Source organism: Oncorhynchus masou, chromosome 29 (genome assembly GCF_036934945.1).
Source record: "Oncorhynchus masou masou isolate Uvic2021 chromosome 29, UVic_Omas_1.1, whole genome shotgun sequence".
NCBI classification, from domain to species: Eukaryota; Metazoa; Chordata; class Actinopteri; order Salmoniformes; family Salmonidae; genus Oncorhynchus; species Oncorhynchus masou.
The window spans coordinates 22036532-22044783 of NC_088240.1; the positions used below are offsets into that span (position 1 = coordinate 22036532).

An 8252-nucleotide genomic window follows, 5' to 3' on the forward strand; every position below is an offset into this window, starting at 1 on the left:
GATGTAGGTATGTGTGTGAGGGTGGGATTGAGTGAAGGCACTGTTGAGTGGTGTGTAATGTAATGGCAGGGTGAGTTTCTCTACCTCCGGGGCTCAGTGGGAAAGCTGGCCCAATTACTCAGATTTACACACAACACCATGAATGTCCTTCACAATCGATGCACACCGTGCTGTTTGTCTGATGCTTATTCTTAACAACCCACTGTTATTATGGACAATTTCATAATAATAGGTTGTATAAAAAAAATATTTTGTGGAATTATTATTCACTGTAAATCTATACTTGTGGACTGTAATACTGGGATATTTTTTAAAAATGCAACAGTATGCTCTTCCATTTCACATAATTTCAGAAATTTTGCAGGCTACAATGCCGGAGGCTACAATAGTGGAAATCTGATTCAATACATTTTATTCCCTCTAGCTAGCTTTACAAGCATCATGGAGCGAGATGGGGGACATAATACCCAGAAGGAAACAGACGAGTGCTCTTCAGGGTACCTCGGCATGGGAGAGAGAGTATCTGTCCTAAAGGGCTGTCTCATTCTACAGATGGTATTCATGTTCAGTAGAGAACAGGTGGCTGTGAGATGTTGGTCAACTGGCCCTTATGCAGGTCAGAGACACATTATGAGATTGATGCAGATGGATTATACTACAACATGACCGCTTTTTCATACTATACTGGAAGACCAAGGATACTATGGGATGAAATATAAGATCACATTTGTAAAAAAGGTAATTCAGATGGAATTTATACCCATTTGCTCATTGAAGACATACCTGACCCTGCTGAGAGACGGCCAGCTAAAAGCAGAACAGGAGATGACAGGTGGGCAGCTGCCACCCAATGGAGACTGGGTGTACTAGCTGAGGAAGAGACTGGAGGTCATTACAGAGGAACTGAGAGGGAGACACAACTACACCTGCACTGTCTCCCACCTCAGTCTGGACAACAAGCTGGATGTCAGCTGGGAGCCTGATCCAGACAGAGACAGTCAGCCTACTCTCCCTTTCAGCTCCAGTGGTGATTAGGCTGTTCTGTGTTTACATTTGCGTCAGGAGGAGACGTGCTGCTGGCTCAGGGACATCACCACAGTAAATGAACTAATGTGTGTGTGTGGTGTGTTAAGACAGGGTGGGTATGTGCTTGTGTTTAGACAGGACACGCCAGGGACCCAGCCAGACCTGTGAGGGGCCTGGGTTAGGACCTGGTGACCGGAGGGGAGGCGGAGGCCAGGAACAGAGACATTGGCTGTGTCCGGATACCAATACTTGCATCCTAAATAGTAGGCTGTATGAAAATCCGAATATTAAATGTTTAATCGTATGTGAATTTTCTAAAAATGTTGTAAGCTGTAAATGCCAGGATGATATACTCATTTCGGTTTTTCATTTAGTAGAATTCGCGGCACACTTTACAGGATTTTCACAGCCACAATGCATTGGAAGAGGGGAGCAATGAGTTTTCATAGCTAGATCTCTTTAAGTAAACAACAAAACAACTTGGAAGATGGCAAATAGCTGAACTTCTGCAGGGGTGTTCAAATGTAAGTAGTTTTTCTTCTATTTAAAATTATCATGACTATTTAATCATACATCTTTGAAAACAGAATTGCAGCCTACTGCCTGCCGTGCCTTTAACTAGCTATGTGATTTAGTAGCTAGGACTAGAAGTTATAATTGTTCGAACAGTAACGTTAGCAACATGGTTACTTGATGGTTACTTCATATTTAATGTTAGCCCAGTTGGGTAGCTAGCTAGTTTCATTCCACATAGGGGTGTAATCATTACTCCAAACAGTTGCAAAATGTTAAGTTTCGCTACGAAAACTAACGTTTCTATTGGACAGATTCTGATACGTCCCTTCCTGTTTGCTGAACCTATCCTGACACTTGTTTTCGTTGCAACTGTTTGGAGTATACACCCCTGCTATGGTGAAAGCAATGGCAAGCTGCACTCGTTACTGTTGCCACTTTTTTTCAGGATCTACGTGAAGGATTCTGAGCTGGAGAGGCAGCTGTCACCAGAATTGGTGAAAAATAAGTGGGAGAACCTCAGGTTTAAGCAAAAATACACTGCAGCTGTGGGCTCCTCTCCCTCCCAGAAGGGTCCAGATGTATAGGCAGGAGTAGGAGGTGACTGCCAGGAGGCACACTTTATGGCCCTTTTAAAGGACATGATTAAGTAGTTTTTAGGTATTTTGTATGTATTTTATTCATAGCTATTAATTTATTCATTTTCTTGTCCTTTTTAAAACCCATTGTGGATTTATGTTTTCTCATTGAAAAGTGTTTCTTGTTTGTAATAAACATCTACTGATGGTGGATTTTGCTTTCAACATTCAAAAATGCACTCTCACATCTGAGCTATCTTGTTGCAGGTGCATGGTAACAATTGGATAAGTTAAAGATAAAGAAAGTAGGCAGAGCAGTGTGCCACTTTCTTTTATCAATCACTCGTCCTCTTGGCCTTCTGTCATGTCTACTCCCGCTCCCCCTTGCCAGCGCTGGACATATCCGGTCTACTTACCACCGGTCCTGGAAACACACCTTTACACACACCTGTATTTCCTCATCAGTCACATTTGGACTTCATTACTCCCTTGATCGCTTACCCTTTGTATAGCATACTTTTGTTATAAGTCATCAGGTAGTATTGTTTGTGTTTTCCATGTCAGATGTTGCTCTTGTTTTGTATCGTTTCATGTTCATCATCATTAAACTCACTAACTGCACCTGCTTTCTGACTCCCTGTGTCTATGTAGCTTACACCTTCAGGGTTTTTGCTCTACTAGACTAAATTATCCTTCTTTGGTATAATAATGATTTAATTACACTTCTATACCGGTTTTCATAGAAATTCAAAGTGCATGAAAAGCAAAACACTATGAAGCAGCACATCATGAGTATGATTACCTAGCCAGCTGTAGTTGACTAGGTAACCAATACATCATGAGTAGCCCAGCTGAAGTTGGCTAGGTAACCAATACATAATGAGTAGACTAGTTATAGTTGGCTAGGTAACCAATACATAATGAGTAGACAAGTCCTAGTTGGCTAGGTAACCAATACATCATGAGTAGACTAGTCATAGTTGGCTAGGTAACCAATACATTGTGAGTAGACTAGCTATAGTTGGCTAGGTACCCAATACATAATGAGTCGACTAGCTATAGTTGGCTAGGTAACCAATACATAATGAGTAGACTAGCTATAGTTGGCTAGGTAACCAATACATCATGAGTATGATTACCTAGCCAGCTGTAGTTGGCTAGGCAACCAATACATAATGAGTAGACTAGCTATAGTTGGCTAGGTAACCAATACATCATGAGTAAACTAGCTATAGTTGGCTAGGTAACCAATACATAATGAGTAGACTAGCTATAGTTGGCTAGGTAACCAATACATAATGAGTAGCCTAGCTATAGTTGGCTAGGTAAACCAATACATCATGAGTAGACTAGTTATAGTTGGCTAGGTAACCAATACATCCTGAGTAGCCTAGCTATAGTTGGCTAGGTCAACCAATACATCATGAGTAGCCTAGCTATAGTTGGCTAGGTAAACCAATACATCATGAGTAGACTAGTTATAGTTGGCTAGGTAACCAATACATCATGAGTAGACTAGTTATAGTTGGCAAGGTAACCAATACATCATGAGTAGACTAGTTATAGTTGGCTAGGTAACCAATACATCGTGAGTAGACTAGTTATAGTTGGCTAGGTAAACCAATACATCATGAGTAGCCTAGTTATAGTTGGCTAGGTAACCAATACATCATGAGTAGACTAGTTATAGTTGGCTAGGTAACCAATACATCATGAGTAGACTAGTTATAGTTGGCTAGGTAAACCAATACATCATGAGTAGACTAGTTATAGTTGGCTAGGTAACCAATACATCATGAGTAGACTAGTTATAGTTGGCTAGGTAACCAATACATCATGAGTAGACTAGTTATAGTTGGCTAGGTAACCAATACCTAATGAGTAGACTAGTTATAGTTGGCTAGGTAACCAATATAAGCCAAGTGTTTGAGTGCAGGCATCCTCTAAAAATGGCTTGATCAGAGGAAGGTGGTCAGAAAGATGATTGATGAAGATTGAGTCTGGTGAGTTAGCTACTCTGGAAACCAGAGTGAGTTGTCTCACCATTGGACTTCTCCTTCACAATGTAAGGGACCCACTTGGATGATGCCTCTGCAGCTCTGGGTGCCAGAAAGCTCACTACACACAGTTCAGAACAGTAGCCAGTCGTCCTCATTACCAGCCCTCTGCCTCAGCACTGCATCTCCCATTCCTCTAAAGCTTTAGGTGACTCTTCAATTGATACATGTGTAGGCCTACGGTACACTCAAGTTTACTCCAAATACATTCCAAATGCTAGCTACTTAGCAAAGGTTAGTCCAAAACAACAACAGGAAAGGTCACTGGGTGGGGCTACAGACGATCCCTTCAGGTTCATATGTGAAGCCGACACTGATAGTACCTTTCAAGACAAAAGGGAACTCTGAAAAAAACCTACTGCGACTATGATTTCATTTTTTTACCATCATCCAACTCGTAATTATAAGTCAGATACTCAGGCGTTGTCCTGGAGCTCCAACCTCTCCAAACAGAAGATCACCAACATCATGATTTTTCCAGTCTGAGCTCGTTTTGTTTCCGAATTCCCAGTTGTCTTGAGCGCACTAAAACTAAGAGGTTTCAGCCATGGCATACTGCATACATTTTACTAGTACATGCAAAATAGTACGTATTACAATTAGTACACAGTATGCAGTTTAAGTAAGTAGTAGGCATGCCAGATTTGGGCCACGACCACTAAAAGAAAGGTCAACCTGTAAACATGTTCTATTGTATTAACATTCTCTAATAGAGTACAATACATCTGGTTTCAGATCGTTTTCTTAGTTCAATATTTCCTTACAATAACTGCAATTAGATGATTTACGGTATTGTTTAATAACTGTACCATGCTTTAGCCCACATTGTAATAACTGTGTTACTGTAGAATTAACAAACTAGCTGGTCCTTCTAATAGATTGAACAGAGCAGCATGGAAGACTGAGCAGACATTTTAATTGGGTGATGCCGCAACTATGGATTGTTCTGTGGTTCCTGTTACTCTATGACTCCACTGATTTCATTTATTTAAGCGTCTAATCCAGGAATTGGTGACTCTTCATTATTTTCCAGTCCTTTGTAGTTTACTGGACATGATTTGATATAAACCCATGTGTTATTGTAATATAATGACATATTTGAATTGCTTGAAATCTCATCAGCTTGACATTCTCATAACATTACAATTTATTTACTGTTCTCTTTACAATAACTGAGGCTATTGGGTTTGGCTTCATCTAGGTCATGTTAGGTTCACAGGCAGTTGAGTCATCAACTATTGTCTTATTACACACATACACGGACACACACAATAGCATGTGCACACACATGCAGATATAAAAGGTTATTTAATTTTATTCATAGAAGTTGGATGAATTTATTATTATTTTTTGTATGTAACTAGATTAGAGTTGTACACTTGAATGTTTTGCCTATTTAATGATAAACGTAAATAGCAGTATGTAAATATGTGTGATGTGACTCAGTGGGACGACACTTGTTCTTCATTTAAATGAACACGTTTAATTGCTGCTTTTATGTATTGGACTTTGAAATGTTAAGTAATTGATCGTTATGCAATTTCTATTATCTCAGTTTCCTTTTAAATCCTTGGTCTTTATATGTTGGACATTATAAGGCTTTCTGCTGCTCATAGATACCTTCAAATACGGAAAGACTAAAGGTATGAACGAGCTCAGTCTTGCCATATCATAATCCAAGAATCGTTGACGTCTTTGCATCGATGTCGAATATTGTCCATTGTTAACATTTCCGTCTTCCAAGAACAAGAACTCCAAGGCTTTGACGGTAAACAATGCAAACTGCAATTAATGCAATTTCATGGCTTCAAATGATGCGGGAGAATTCAGACTAGCAGACATTAAAGGCCATTTAAATTAGAAATAGATGTTTTACTTGTATTGCATGTCAACAATGGTTAATGGATGATTAACCTGTTCCTATGGTTGTGATTAGTTCCTGTCAACATAGTGGGAGGATTACGTGAATGAACCTGATGGAGAGAGAATGGAACTTAGCGGGTTCTAATGTGGCAGAGATTGGAATCCTCAGGCTGTGGGGGGCAGCGCTTGTTCCCAGGAGATGGGTCAGGCGGGTCTGGGGGTCATGCTGTTTTTATTGGACGATAAGGCTGACCCCGTCATGACCCCTGATTGGCCCCTGACCCGGGCGGTCTGACCAGATCAATCTACAGATGCACACAGCCTTTTAGGGGGAGATTAGTACTGCCTGCCCGCTGATACTGACATCAGGCTTAGGAAGCCATGGTACGGTACAACTCAGATGCATCTATTATACCAGTCATCAATACAATTATAGTGGACTCTTATGACAATATTGCTGTTAGGCGAAGATTGTGGCTTGACAGAAAATTGTGGGGAGGGGATTTCTAGGCTTCACCACATCTCTTTATCCAAGGTAGCAGAATAGGATTGTTGATTGTACATGTATTCTATGGCATTCCATGAGAAAACATTACTTGTCACATAATACCAGCTGGTAGACAGACCTGGTAGACAGACATCCAGCCTGAGTAATAGATTAATCGACAGACAGACAACAGACAGACAGACGAACGGACAGACAGCAAATTCTTTCCATGGGAAAACAGGCCCAACCTCAGTGACCATAGAGACAGAACTATGGGAGGATACAGACAGTTTCACCATTTTCCATAACGGATTATCATTCTTCTGCACAGCCTTCTTTACCCCATGAAGCTAGAGAAGCTAGAAATATATTGATTTCTGTCTTTAGACAGTGTCATCGTTGAATCATTGGGTGTATTCATTATGTTGGAAGATTCAGAATGTTGCTGATATAAATCCATCATGATTGAATAGTCAAAGTTGACAGTTCTAAAATATGAATTATAATTTGATCTGTGTTGGCAGCATTTAGCTCTGTCTGTCCAGAGTGTAGGGACTTTATTCTCTCTAGAAACCCCACCGCCCCTCTCCTCTCCCTTTGGACAAGCTCAGCTCGGCTCATCCTGGCTTGGCCCAGCTTCACACAGTGCTGCCAACTCCACTGTAACACTCACACAGACGGCTCTCTTTCTCTTTCATCCACAACGTGCCTAATTATCGAGTTTCCCTCCGCCGGACGGGATAGTTTACGACAAAAGAACTTTTCAGTTATTGTGCCCGGAAAAGCAGGGGAAAGCCGGGAGAGGCAGGGAATAGGAGGAGAGGGCTTGGCATGGAAACACTCGGAGAAACACACTCTGTTTGGATAAACACAACATGCTCACATGACACCCTGCCAAGTCATCAGCACACACCAGTCAAGACATACCCCACTTCATCTGTTTCACAGAACCTCTTCCAGAATGTTTAGTAATATTGGATTGCATGTTTATGTTTCAATTGTATGTTTCTGGATCAAGGATTATGGCAACAGAACTGGACAATAATACGAAATGTAAGAAAATAAACTATTACTATCATTCACATTTGTAGTAAAAATTATATATTGTTTTGATTAATCATTTATATGATTCATATTAGTATTATTGACTTTTAGGTAGATAAAAATGAATAAATGATTTCAACTACTAATAGATCTGTAAACAACATATATGCCCACACTTCCGTTAATACTTATTTTGTAGCTTGTTTTCCTATTCGATTTGCATAAATAGATTACATTTTTACTTTCAATTTATGCAAACATATTTGACCCTTAAAACTTGTGTTTAAAAGTCTGTGTTTATTTTTTATTTTCTTAAAACATTATTTTACAAGGATGTCTCTTGAGTGTAGAATAATTGTTTTAATCAAGATTAAATCAAGGTTTTAGATTGATTAGTCTTAAAAAATATATAATTGTATTAACAAATAAAATGTTCACTACACCAAGGATTCCAATTAAATTCAACAATTTTCACAATGTTTTCATACGGTGTGTATTCAAGGACAAATACCTCCCTGTCAATTTAAAAGTGTTCCTCACAAACTATTCATGCAAACCAAAATAAATGACTAAGAACTGTTCCTAAAGTATGCATGCATAGCGATTCACATAATGTATCATGTTTAAGGAGAGTTATGATGACATGGATAAATAGAAAGTGATTTCTCTCACATAAAATCAGAT

General features: G+C 39.6%; 1 long non-coding RNA gene across 1 annotated transcript; it reads left to right on the plus strand.

Moving 5' to 3' along the window:
- Positions 1-601: 601 nt before the first annotated feature.
- Positions 602-2743, plus strand: LOC135521134 (uncharacterized). Its single transcript, XR_010452496.1, has 2 exons — positions 602-1550; positions 1988-2743. It is a non-coding gene; the product is annotated as an uncharacterized LOC135521134 (long non-coding RNA).
- The last annotated feature ends 5509 nt before the right edge of the window (positions 2744-8252 follow it).